Here is a 13,313-nt window from a genome sequence, read left to right as displayed (position 1 = left end):
CTTTGTTGGCAATGACAGAGGTCAAACGTTTTCTGTAAGTCTTCACAAGGTTTTCACACACTGTTGCTGGTATTTTGGCCCATTCCTCCATGCAGATCTCCTCTAGAGCAGTGATGTTTTGGGGCTGATGCTGGGCAACACAGACTTTCAACTCCCTCCAAAGATTTTCTATGGGGTTGAGATCTGGAGACTGGCTAGGCCACTCCAGGACCTTGAAATGCTTCTTACGAAGCCACTCCTTCGTTGCCCGGGCGGTGTGTTTGGGATCATTGTCATGCTGAAAGACCCAGCCACGTTTCATCTTCAATGCCCTTGCTGATGGAAGGAGGTTTTCACTCAAAATCTCACGATACATGGCCCCATTCATTCTTTCCTTTACACGGATCAGTCGTCCTGGTCCCTTTGCAGAAAAACAGCCCCAAAGCATGATGTTTCCACCCCCATGCTTCACAGTAGGTATGGTGTTCTTTGGATGCAACTCAGCATTCTTTGTCCTCCAAACACGACGAGTTGAGTTTTTACCAAAAAGTTATATTTTGGTTTCATCTGACCATATGACATTCTCCCAATCTTCTTCTGGATCATCCAAATGCTCTCTAGCAAACTTCAGACGGGCCTGGACATGTACTGGCTTAAGCAGGGGGACACGTCTGGCACTGTAGGATTTGAGTTCCTGGCGGCGTAGTGTGTTACTGATGGTAGGCTTTGTTACTTTGGTCCCAGCTCTCTGCAGGTCATTCACTAGTTCCCCCCGTGTGGTTCTGGGATTTTTGCTCACCGTTCTTGTGATCATTTTGACCCCACGGGGTGAGATCTTGCGTGGAGCCCCAGATCGAGGGAGATTATCAGTGGTCTTGTATGTCTTCCATTTCCTAATAATTGCTCCCACAGTTGATTTCTTCAAACCAAGCTGCTTACCTATTGCAGATTCAGTCTTCCCAGCCTGGTGCAGGTCTACAATTTTGTTTCTGGTGTCCTTTGACAGCTCTTTGGTCTTGGCCATAGTGGAGTTTGGAGTGTGACTGTTTGAGGTTGTGGACAGGTGTCTTTTATACTGATAACAAGTTCAAACAGGTGCCATTAATACAGGTAACGAGTGGAGGACAGAGGAGCCTCTTAAAGAAGAAGTTACAGGTCTGTGAGAACCAGAAATCTTGCTTGTTTGTAGGTGACCAAATACTTATTTTCCACCATAATTTGCAAATACATTCATTAAAAATCCTACAATGTGATTTTCTGGATTGTTTTTTCTCATTTTGTCTGTCATAGTTGAAGTGTACCTATGATGAAAATTACAGGCCTTTCTCATCTTTTTAAGTGGGAGAACTTGCACAATTGGTGGCTGACTAAATACTTTTTTGCCCCACTGTACAGTGGGGAGAACAAGTATTTGATACACTGCCGATTTTGCAGGTTTTCCTACTTACAAAGCATGTAGAGGTCTGTAATTTTTATCATAGGTACACTTCAACTGTGAGAGACGGAATCTAAAACAAAAATCCAGAAAATCACATTGTATGATTTTTAAGTAATTAATTTGCATTTTATTGCATGACATAAGTATTTGATCACCTACCAACCAGTAAGAATTCCGGCTCTCACAGACCTGTTAGTTTTTCTTTAAGAAGCCCTCCTGTTCTCCACTCATTACCTGTATTAACTGCACCTGTTTGAACTCGTTACCTGTATAAAAGACACCTGTCCACACACTCAATCAAACAGACTCCAACCTCTCCACAATGGCCAAGACCAGAGAGCTGTGTAAGGACATCAGGGATAAAATTGTAGACCTGCACAAGGCTGGGATGGGCTACAGGACAATAGGCAAGCAGCTTGGTGAGAAGGCAACAACTGTTGGCGCAATTATTAGAAAATAGAAGAAAATAGAAGAAGTTCAAGATGATGGTCAATCACCCTCGGTCTGGGGCTCCATGCAAGATCTCACCTCGTGGGGCATCAATGATCATGAGGAAGGTGAGGGATCAGCCCAGAACTACACGGCAGGACCTGGTCAATGACCTGAAGAGAGCTGGGACCACAGTCTCAAAGAAAACCATTAGTAACACACTACGCCGTCATGGATTAAAATCCTGCAGCGCACACAAGGTCCCCCTGCTCAAGCAGGCGCATGTCCAGGCCCGTCTGAAGTTTGCCAATGACCATCTGGATGATCCAGAGGAGGAATGGGAGAAGGTCATGTGGTCTGATGATTCAAAAATAGAGCTTTTTGGTCTAAACTCCACTCGCCGTGTTTGGAGGAAGAAGAAGGATGAGTACAACCCCAAGAACACCATCCCAACCGTGAAGCATGGAGGTGGAAACATCATTCTTTGGGGATGCTTTTCTGCAAAGAGGACAGGACGACTGCACCGTATTGAGGGGAGGATGGATGGGGCCATGTATTGCGAGATTTTAGCCAACAACCTCCTTCCCTCAGTAAGAGCATTGATGATGGGTCGTGGCTGGGTCTTCCAGTATGACAACGACCCGAAACACACAGCCAGGGCAACTAAGGAGTGGCTCCGTAAGAAGTATCTCAAGGTCCTGGAGTGGCCTAGCCAGTCTCCAGACCTGAACCCAATAGAAAATCTTTGGAGGGAGCTGAAAGTCCGTATTGCCCAGCGACTACCCCGAAACCTGAAGGATCTGGAGAAGGTCTGTATGGAGGAGTGGGCCAAAATCCCTGCTGCAGTGTGTGCAAACCTGGTCAAGAACTACAGGAAACGTATGATCTCTGTAATTGCAAACAAACGATTCTGTACCAAATATTAAGTTCTGCTTTTCTGATGTATCAAATACTTATGTCATGCAATAAAATGCTAATTAATTACTTAAAAATCATACAATGTGATTTTCGGGATTTTTGTTTTAGATTCCGTCTCTCACAGTTGAAGTGTACCTATGATAAAAAATTACAGACCTCTACATGCTTTTTAAGTAGGAAAATCTGCAAAATCGGCAGTGTATCAAATACTTGTTCTCCCCACTGTAGCCTCCACATTGACTCTGTACCGGTACCCCCTGTATATAGCCTCCACATTGACTCTGTACCGGAACCCCCTGTATATAGCCTCCACATTGACTCTGTACCGGTACCCCCTGTATATAGCCTCCATATTGACTCTGTACCGGTACCCCCTGTATATAGCCTCCACATTGACTCTGTACCGGAACCCCCTGTATATAGCCTCCACATTGACTCTGTACCGGTACCTCCTGTATATAGCCTCCACATTGACTCTGTACCGGTACCCCCTGTATATAGCCTCCACATTGACTCTGTACCGGTACCCCCTGTATATAGCCTCCACATTGACTCTGTACCGGAACCCCCTGTATATAGTCTCCACATGGACTCTGTACCGGTACCTCCTGTATATAGCCTCCACATTGACTCTGTACCGGTACCCCCTGTATATAGCCTCCACATTGACTCTGTACCGGTACACCCTGTATATAGCCTCCACATTGACTCTGTACCGGTACCCCCTGTATATAGCCTACACATTGACTCTGTACGGTACCCCCTGTATATAGCCTACACATTGACTCTGTACCGGTACTCCCTGTATATAGCCTCCACATTGACTCTGTACCGGTACCCCTGTATATAGCCTCCACATTGACTCTGTACCGGTACCTCCTGTATATAGCCTCCACATTGACTCTGTACCGGTACCCCCTGTATATAGCCTCCACATTGACTCTGTACCGGTACCCCCTGTATATAGTCTCCACATTGACTCTGTACCGGTACCCCCTGTATATAGCCTCCACATTGACTCTGTATCGGTACCTCCTGTATATAGCCTCCACATTGACTCTGTACCGGTACCCCCTGTATATAGCCTCCACATTGACTCTGTACCGGTACCCCCTGTATATATCCTCCACATTGACTCTGTACCGGTACCCCCTGTATATAGCCTCCACATTGACTCTGTATCGGTACCCCCTGTATATAGCCTCCACATTGACTCTGTACCGGTACCCCCTGTATATAGCCTCCACATTGACTCTGTACCGGTACCCCCTGTATATAGCCTCCACATTGACTCTGTACCGGTACCCCCTGTATATAGTCTCCACATTGACTCTGTACCGGTACCCCCTGTATATAGCCTCCACATTGACTCTGTATCGGTACCCCCTGTACAGTGAGGGAAAAAAGTATTTGATCCCCTGCTGATTTTGTTCGTTTGCCCACTGACATTGAAATGATCAGTCTGTAATTTTAATGGTAGGTTTATTTGAACAGTGAGAGACAGAATATCAACAAAAAAATCCAGAAAAACGCATGTCAAAAATTTTATAAATTGATTTGCATTTTAATGAGGGAAATAAGTATTTGACCCCTCTGCAAAACATGACTTAGTACTTGGTGGCAAAACCCTTGTTGGCAATCACAGAGGTCAGATGTTTCTTGTAGTTGGCCACCAGGTTTGCACACATCTCAGGAGGGATTTTGTCCCACTCCTCTTTGCAGATCTTCTTCAAGTCATTAAGGTTTCGAGGCTGACGTTTGGCAACTCGAACCTTCAGCTCCCTCCACAGATTTTCTATGGGATTAAGGTCTGGAGACTGGCTAGGCCACTCCAGGACCTTAATGTGCTTTTTCTTGAGCCACTCCTTTGCTGCCTTGGCCGTGTGTTTTGGGTCATTGTCATGCTGGAATACCCATCCACGACCCATTTTCAATACCCTGGCTGAGGGAAGGAGGTTTTCACCCAAGATTTGACGGTACATGGCCCCGTCCATCGTCCCTTTGATGCGGTGAAGTTGTACCTGTACCCCTTAGCAGAAAAACACCGCCAAAGCATAATGTTTCCACCTCCATGTTTGACGGTGGGGATGGTTTCTTGGGGTCATAGGCAGCATTCCTCCTCCTCCAAACACGACAAGTTGAGTTGATGCCAAAGAACTCCATTTTGGTCTCGTCTGACCACAACACGTTCACCCAGTTGTCCTCTGAATCATTCAGATGTTCATTAGCAAACTTCAGACGGGCATGTATATGTGCTTTCTTGAGCAGGGGGACCTTGCGGGCGCTGCAGGATTTCAGTCCTTCACGGCGTAGTGTGTTACCAATTGTTTTCTTGGTGACTATGGTCCCAGCTGCCTTGATATCATTGACAAGATCCTCCTGTGTAGTTCTGGGCTGATTCCTCACCATTCTCATGATCATTGCAACTCCACGAGGTGAGATCTTGCATGGAGCCCTAGGCCAAGGGAGATTGACAGTTATTTTGTGTTTCTTCCATTTGCGAATAATCGCACCAACTGTTGTCACCTTCTCACCAAGCTGCTTGGCAGTGGTCTTGTAGCCCATTCCAGCCTTGTGTAGATCTACAATCTTGTCCCTGACATCCTTGGAGAGCTCTTTGGTCTTGGCCATGGTGGAGAGTTTGGAATCTGATTGATTGATTGCTTCTGTGGACAGGTGTCTTTTATACAGGTAAGAAACTGAGATTAGGAGCACTCCCTTTAAGAGTGTGCTCCTAATCTCAGCTCGTTACCTGTATGAAAGACACCTGGGAGCCAGAAATCTTTCTGATTGAGAGGGGGTCAAATACTTATTTCCCTCATTAAAATGCAAATCAATTTATAACATTTTTGACATGCGTTTTTCTGGATATTTTTGTTGTTATTCTGTCTCTCACTGTTCAAATAAACCTACCATTAAAATTATAGACTGATCATTTCTTTGTCAGTGGGCAAACGTACAAAATCAGCAGGGGATCAAATACTTTTTTCCCTCACTGTATATAGCCTCCACATTGACTCTGTACCGGTACCCCCTGTATATAGTCTCCACATTGACTCTGTACCGGTACACCCTGTATATAGCCTCCACATTGACTCTGTACCGGTACCCCCTGTATATAGCCTACACATTGACTCTGTACCCCCTGTATATAGCCTACACATTGACTCTGTACCGGTACCCCCTGTATATAGCCTACACATTGACTCTGTACCCCCTGTATATAGCCTACACATTGACAATACAGGGGGTTTCTTCCGGGATGGCTACAAGGCCCTCCCCCACCCTCCCTTGGGCAAATCAGATCACACATCCATTCTGCTCCTCCACACCTACAGGCAGAAACTTAAAACAGGAACACACCATGATTTACTATCTATACACACCCACCATGATATACTGTCCATACACACCATGATATACTGTCTATACACACCATGATATACTGTTTATACACACTAGAGGTCGACCGATTTAATCGGAATGGCCGATTAATTATGGCCGATTTCAAGTTTTCATAACAATCGGAAATCATTATTTTTGGACGCCGATTTAGATTTTTTTTTTTTACACCTTTATTTAATTAACTTGGCAAGTCAGTTAAGAACACATTCTTATTTTCAATGACGGCCTAGGAACGGTGGGTTAACTGCCTTGTTCAGGGGCAGAACGACAGATTTTGACCTTGTCAGCTCAGGGATTCAATCTTGCAACCTTACAGTTAACTAGTCCAACGCTCTAACCACCTGATTACATTGCACTCCACGAGGAGCCTGCCTGTTACGCGAATGCAGTAAGAAGCCAAGGTAAGTTGCTAGCTAGCATTAAACTTATCTTATAAAAAACAATCAATCAATCATAATCACTAGTTATAACTACACATGGTTGATGATATTACTAGTTTATCTAGCGTGTCCTGCATTGCATATAATCGATGCAGTGGCATTCACGAAAAAGGACTGTCGTTGCTCCAACCTGTACCTAACCATAAACATCAATGCCTTTATTAAAATCAATACACACAAGTATATATTTTTAAACCTGCATATTTAGCTAAAAGAAATCCAGGTTAGCGGGCAATATTAACCAGGTGAAATTGTGTGACTTCTCTTGCGTTCATTGCACGCAGAGTCAGGGTATATGCAACAGTTTGGGCCGCCTGGCTCGTTGTGAACTAATTTGCCAGAATTTTACATAATTATGACATAACATTGAAGGTTGTACAATGTAACAGGAATATTTAGACTGATGGATGCCACCTGTTAGATAAAATACGGAACGGTTCCATATTTCACTGAAAGAATAAACTTCTTGTTTTCGAGATGATAGTTTCCGGATTTGACCATATTAATGACCTAAAGCTCGTATTTCTGTGTGTTATTATGTTATAATTAAGTGATTTGATAGAGCAGTCTGACTGAGCGATGGTAGGCAGCAGCAGGCTCGTAAGCATTCATTCAAACAGCACTTTCGTGCGTTTTTCCAGCAGCTCTTCACTGTGCTTCAAGCATTGAGCTGTTTATGACTTCAAGCCTATCAACTCCCGAGATTAGGCTGGTGTAACCGATGTGAAATGGCTAGCTAGTTAGCAGGGTGCGCGCTAATAGCGTTTCAAACGTCACTCGCTCTGAGACTTGGAGTAGTTGTTCCCCTTGCTCTGCATGAGGTAACGCTGCTTCGAGGGTGGCTGTTGTCGATGTGTTCCTGGTTTGAACCCAGGTAGCGGCGAGAAGAGGGACGGAAGCTATACTGTTACACTGGCAATACTATAGTGCCTATAAGAACATCCAATAGTCAAAGGTATATGAAATACAAATCGTATAGAGAGAAATAGTCCTATAATTCCTATAATAACTACAACCTAAAACTTCTTACCTGGGAATATTGAAGACTCGTGTTAAAAGGAACCACCAGCTTTCATATGTTCTCATGTTCTGAGCAAGGAACTTAAACGTTAGCTTTCTTACATGGCACATATTGCACTTTTACTTTCTTCTCCAACACTTTGTTTTTGCATTATTTAAACCAAATTGAACAGGTTTCATTATTTATTTGAGGCTAAATTGATTTTATTGATGTATTATATTAAGTTAAAATAAGTGTTCATTCAGTATTGTTGTAATTGTCATTATTACAAATAAAATTAAATAAAATCGGTCGATTAATCGGTATCGGCTTTTTTTTGGTTCTCCAATAATCGGTATCGGCGTTGAAAAATCATAATCGGTCGACCTCTAATACACACCATGATATACTGTCCATACACACCATTATATATTGTCCATACACACCATGATATACTGTCCATACTGTCTATACACACCATGATATACTGTCCATAAACACCATTATATATACTGTCTGTACACACCATGATATATCCTGTCCACACACACCATGATATACTGTCTATACAAACCATGATATACTGTCTATACACACTATTATATACTGACCATACTGCCTATACACACCATTATATACTGTCCATACACACCATTATATACTGTCTATACACACCATTATACAGTGGGGCAAAAATGTATTTAGTCAGCCACCAATTGTGCAAGTTCTCCCACTTAAAAAGATGAGAGGCCTGTAATTTTCATCATAGGTACACTTCAACTATGACAGACAAAATGAGAAAAAAAATCCAGAAAATCACATTGTAGGATTTTTTATGAATTTATTTGCAAATTATGGTGGAAAATAAGTATTTGGTCACCTACAAACAAGCAAGATTTCTGGCTCTCACAGACCTGTAACTTCTTCTTTAAGAGGCTCCTCTGTCCTCCACTCGTTGCCTGTATTACTGGCACCTGTTTGAACTTGTTATCAGTATAAAAGACACCTGTCCACAACCTCAAACAGTCACACTCCAAACTCCACTATGGCCAAGACCAAAGAGCTGTCAAAGGACACCAGAAACAATATTGTAGACCTGCACCAGGCTGGGAAGACTGAATCTGCAATAGGTAAGCAGCTTGGTTTGAAGAAATCAACTGTGGGAGCAATTATTAGGAAATGGAAGACATACAAGACCACTGATAATCTCCCTCGATCTGGGGCTCCACGCAAGATCTCACCCCGTGGGATCAAAATGATCACAAGAACGGTGAGCAAAAATCCCAGAACCACACAGGGGGACCTAGTGAATGACCTGCAGAGAGCTGGGACCAAAGTAACAAAGCCTACCATCAGTAACACACTACGCCGCCAGGGACTCAAATCCTGCAGTGCCAGACGTGTCCCCCTGCTTAAGCCAGTACATGTCCAGGCCCGTCTGAAGTTTGCTAGAGAGCATTTGGATGATCCAGAAGAAGATTGGGAGAATGTCATACGGTCAGATGAAACCAAAATATAACTTTTTGGTAAAAACTCAACTCGTCGTGTTTGGAGGACAAAGAATGCTGAGTTGCATCCAAAGAACACCATACCTACTGTGAAGCATGGGGGTGGAAACATCATGCTTTGGGGCTGTTTTTCTGCAAAGGGACCAGGACGACTGATCCGTGTAAAGGAAAGAATGAATGGGGCCATGTATCGTGAGATTTTGAGTGAAAACCTCCTTCCATCAGCAAGGGCATTGAAGATGAAACGTGGCTGGGTCTTTCAGCATGACAATGATCCCAAACACACCGCCCAGGCAATGAAGGAGTGGCTTCGTAAGAAGCATTTCAAGGTCCTGGAGTGGCCTAGCCAGTCTCCAGATCTCAACCCCATAGAAAATCTTTGGAGGGAGTTGAAAGTCCGTGTTGCCCAGCAACAGCCCCAAAACATCACTGCTCTAGAGGAGATCTGCATGGAGGAATGGGCCAAAATACCAGCAACAGTGTGTGAAAACCTTGTGAAGACTTACAGAAACAGTTTGACCTCTGTCATTGCCAACAAAGGGTATATAACATAGTATTGAGATAAACTTTTGTTATTGACCAAATACTTATTTTCCACCATAATTTGCAAATAAATTCATTAAAAATCCTACAATGTGATTTTCTGGATTTTTTTTTCTCATTTTGTCTGTCATAGTTGAAGTGTACCTATGATGAAAATTACAGGCCTCTCTCATCTTTTTAAGTGGGAGAACTTGCACAATTGGTGGCTGACTAAATACTTGTTTGCCCCACTGTATACTGTCCATACACACCATTATATACTGTCTATACACACCATTATATACTGTCTATACACACCATTATATACTGTCTATACACACCATTATATACTGTCCATACTGTCTATACACACTGGGTGAATCTAGTTGCCTACCCCTGGTTGGCCACCAGAAAGTAGTTCTGTGTTTTCACTGTATGCCATCAACGACTACTGTTGACCAGAGCCCTATTCCCTATATAGTGCACTACTTTAGACCAGAGCCCTATTCCCTATATAGTGCACTACTTTAGAATAGCATCTTATGGGCCCTGGTCAAAAAGTAGTGTGGGAATAGGCTGCTGTCCCCAGATATGAGAGGTTACTAATCTGTCTACATTTTACATCAAACTAAAACACAGCCTTTGCCCGTTCACATTTCTACTAGGAACCTTGTTGCACAACTGTTTGCCTTGTCAAGTGTGGTGATGAACAACATGAGTCCTCTATTGTCCAAATGGCTTCCTATGTAGTGCACTAAATTGACCAAAGCCCTGTGGAGATTGGAAGTCATTTGGATGAAGTCTCCATGATCAATGAGGGAGGGATCGTAAATCTCAGTTTGAGTAAGACTATTCGCATGCGTCATGGATTTTCTTACTGGAGCCGGGCAAGGTTGCTGTTTCGGGATAAAACTGGTGACTAACGCAAGTCAGTTAGGTTTGAATCAGCTGCTTTCATGCTGCCGGTCAATACACCCTGAGGCAGCAGTAACCCCTGGATTAACTCTTCCCATAGTCCTAATTCATATAGGGCACTGCATGTGACCAGGGCCTGCTAGTAGTGCAGTATATATGGAATAGGGCACTGCATGTGACCAGGGCCTGCTAGTAGTGCAGTATATATGGAATAGGGCACTGCATTTGACCAGGGCCTGCTAGTAGTGCAGTATATATGGAATAGGGCACTGCATGTGACCAGGGCCTGCTAGTAGTGCAGTATATATGGAATAGGGCACTACATTTGACCAGGGCCTGCTAGTAGTGCAGTATATATGGAATAGGGCACTACATTTGACCAGGGCCTGGTAGTAGTGCAGTATATATGGAATAGGGCACTACATTTGACCAGGGCCTGCTAGTAGTGCAGTATATATGGAATAGGGTGCCATTTGGGATGCAGGCAAGGACCCAAGTGTTGAGAAATAGAAGCGTCACAATTCCACCTCAAGACACTTGCCCTCAGCTCAGATCAGAAAGAACTAGGTAGATGTAAGCCATACGAAGATGGTTCCACCTAGCCCTGCCACAGGCAAACTGCAGCTTCCCACAGATTACTTTCACCTGTACACTATTTTCAGACTCGAGCTCTGCAGGTAAGTCAACCCATTACATTTAGCCTTGGAAAAGGGGAACTAGTGAGGTGGAATACAATAATTCAAAAATATTCCCTGCTTTGAGTGCTTTCTCACAGCTCTTTAAAAAATAAAGCTTTGTCTATTATATAGAGTAGGCCTAAATGTTCCCTCTGCCAATGGGCCCAATATTTTCATGACCTTGTTAAAAGCTTTTATCACTGAGAATAAAGGAACTAGGTGACAGACTATGTAAAGCCATAGGGGTCAGAGGCTATAAACGGGTGAGGTATATCTACCTCAGCCTACAATCTGAGAGACAAGGCAAGGAGGGCCTTCTACGCCATCAAAAAGAACATCAAAATTTGACATCCCAATTAGGATCTGGCTCAAAAATACTTGAATCAGTTATAGAACCCATGTCCCCTTTATGGTTGTGAGTTCTGGGGTGCGTTCACCAACCAAGAAACTCACAAAATAGGACAAACACCAAATTGCAGAATTCTGCAACATCCTCTGTGTAAAACACCAAATAATGCATGCAGAGCTGAATTGGGATGATACCCGCTAATTATAAAATCCAGAAAATAGTCGTTATATTCTACAACCACCTAAAAGGAAGTGATTCCCAAACCTTCCATAACAAAGCCATAACCTACAGAAAGATGAACCTGGAGAAGAGTCCCCTCAGCCAGCTGATTCTGGGGTTCTGTTCACAGGATCAGAAAACCAGTCAGTATCTGGTGTGACCACCATTTGCCTCGTACAGCGTGACACATCTCCTTCACATAGAGTTGATCAGGCTGTTAATTGTGGCCTGTGGAATGTTGTCCCACTCCTCTTCAATGGCTGTGCGAAGTTTCTGGATATTGGCGGGAACTGGAACACACTGTCGTACATGTCGATCCAGAGCATCCCAAACATGCTCAATGGGTGACATGTCTGGTGAGTGTGCACGGCTCCATGTCACAAGGATTTGTACACATAACCTGTTTTTGCTTTGTCTTTATGGGGTATTGTGTGTAGATTGATCAGGAAAAAAACTATTTAATCAATTTTAGAATAAAGCCAAAATGTGGATAAAGTCAAGAGGTCTGAATACGTTTCAAATGCATGTTGAACCTAATACTCCAGGTTCTGTTTTAGGACCACTATTGTTTTCACTCTACATTCTACCTCTTGGTGATGTCATTCGTAAACACAATGTCAACTTTCACTGCTATGCGGATGACATACAGCTGTACACTTCGACGAAACATGGTGAAGCCCCGAAATTGCCCTCCCTGGAAGCCTGTGTTTCAGACATAAGGAAGTGGATGGCGGCAAAGGTTTTCTTTTAAACTCGGACAAAACAGATATGCTAGTTCTAGGTCCGAAGAAAATAAGAGATTAAACTTTTTTACCCCTTTTTTCTCCCCAATTTCGTGGTATCCAATTGGTAGTAGTTATAGTCTTGTCTCATCGCTGCAACTTCGGTATGGACTCGGGAGAGGCGAAGGTCGAGAGCCATGCTTTCTCCGAAACACGACCCAACCAAGCCGCATTGCTTCTTGACACAACGCACATCAAACCAGGAAGCCAGCCGCACCAATGTGTCGGAGGAAACACCATACACCTGGCGTGCACTGCGCCCGGCCCGCCACAGGAGTCGCTAGTGCGCAATGAGACAAGGGTATCCCTGCCGGCCAAACCCTCCCTAACCCGGACGACGCTGGGCCAATTGTGCGTCGCCCCATGGACCCCATCGCCCCATGGACCTCCCCGTCGCGGCCCTGCGACAGAGCCTGGACTCGAACCCAGCGGCTGCTAGAATCTTGACGAAACTCCCAAAATGTATATTTCTCCAGTGCTAGCCTCTCTACACTGGCTTCCTGCTAGGGCTGATTTCAAGGTTCTACTGCTAACCTATAAAGCATTACACTTGCTCCTACCTACACTCCATGACCAAAAGTATGGACACCTGCCCCTAGAACAGCTCATTCCAAACTATGCTGCAATAGTCCATGTGCCAGAGTCAGTCTGTCCTATGTTGTGAAAGTCTTATCTGGTGTCCTGTGTGAACTTCTCTCTCAGCCCTAGGACCATGCCTCAGGACTACCTGGC

This window comes from Salvelinus alpinus, chromosome 15 (assembly GCF_045679555.1).
Source record: "Salvelinus alpinus chromosome 15, SLU_Salpinus.1, whole genome shotgun sequence".
In the NCBI taxonomy this organism is placed as follows: Eukaryota; Metazoa; Chordata; class Actinopteri; order Salmoniformes; family Salmonidae; genus Salvelinus; species Salvelinus alpinus.
The sequence above is the reverse complement of the archived record's forward strand: the minus strand, read 5'-3'. Positions refer to the sequence as shown.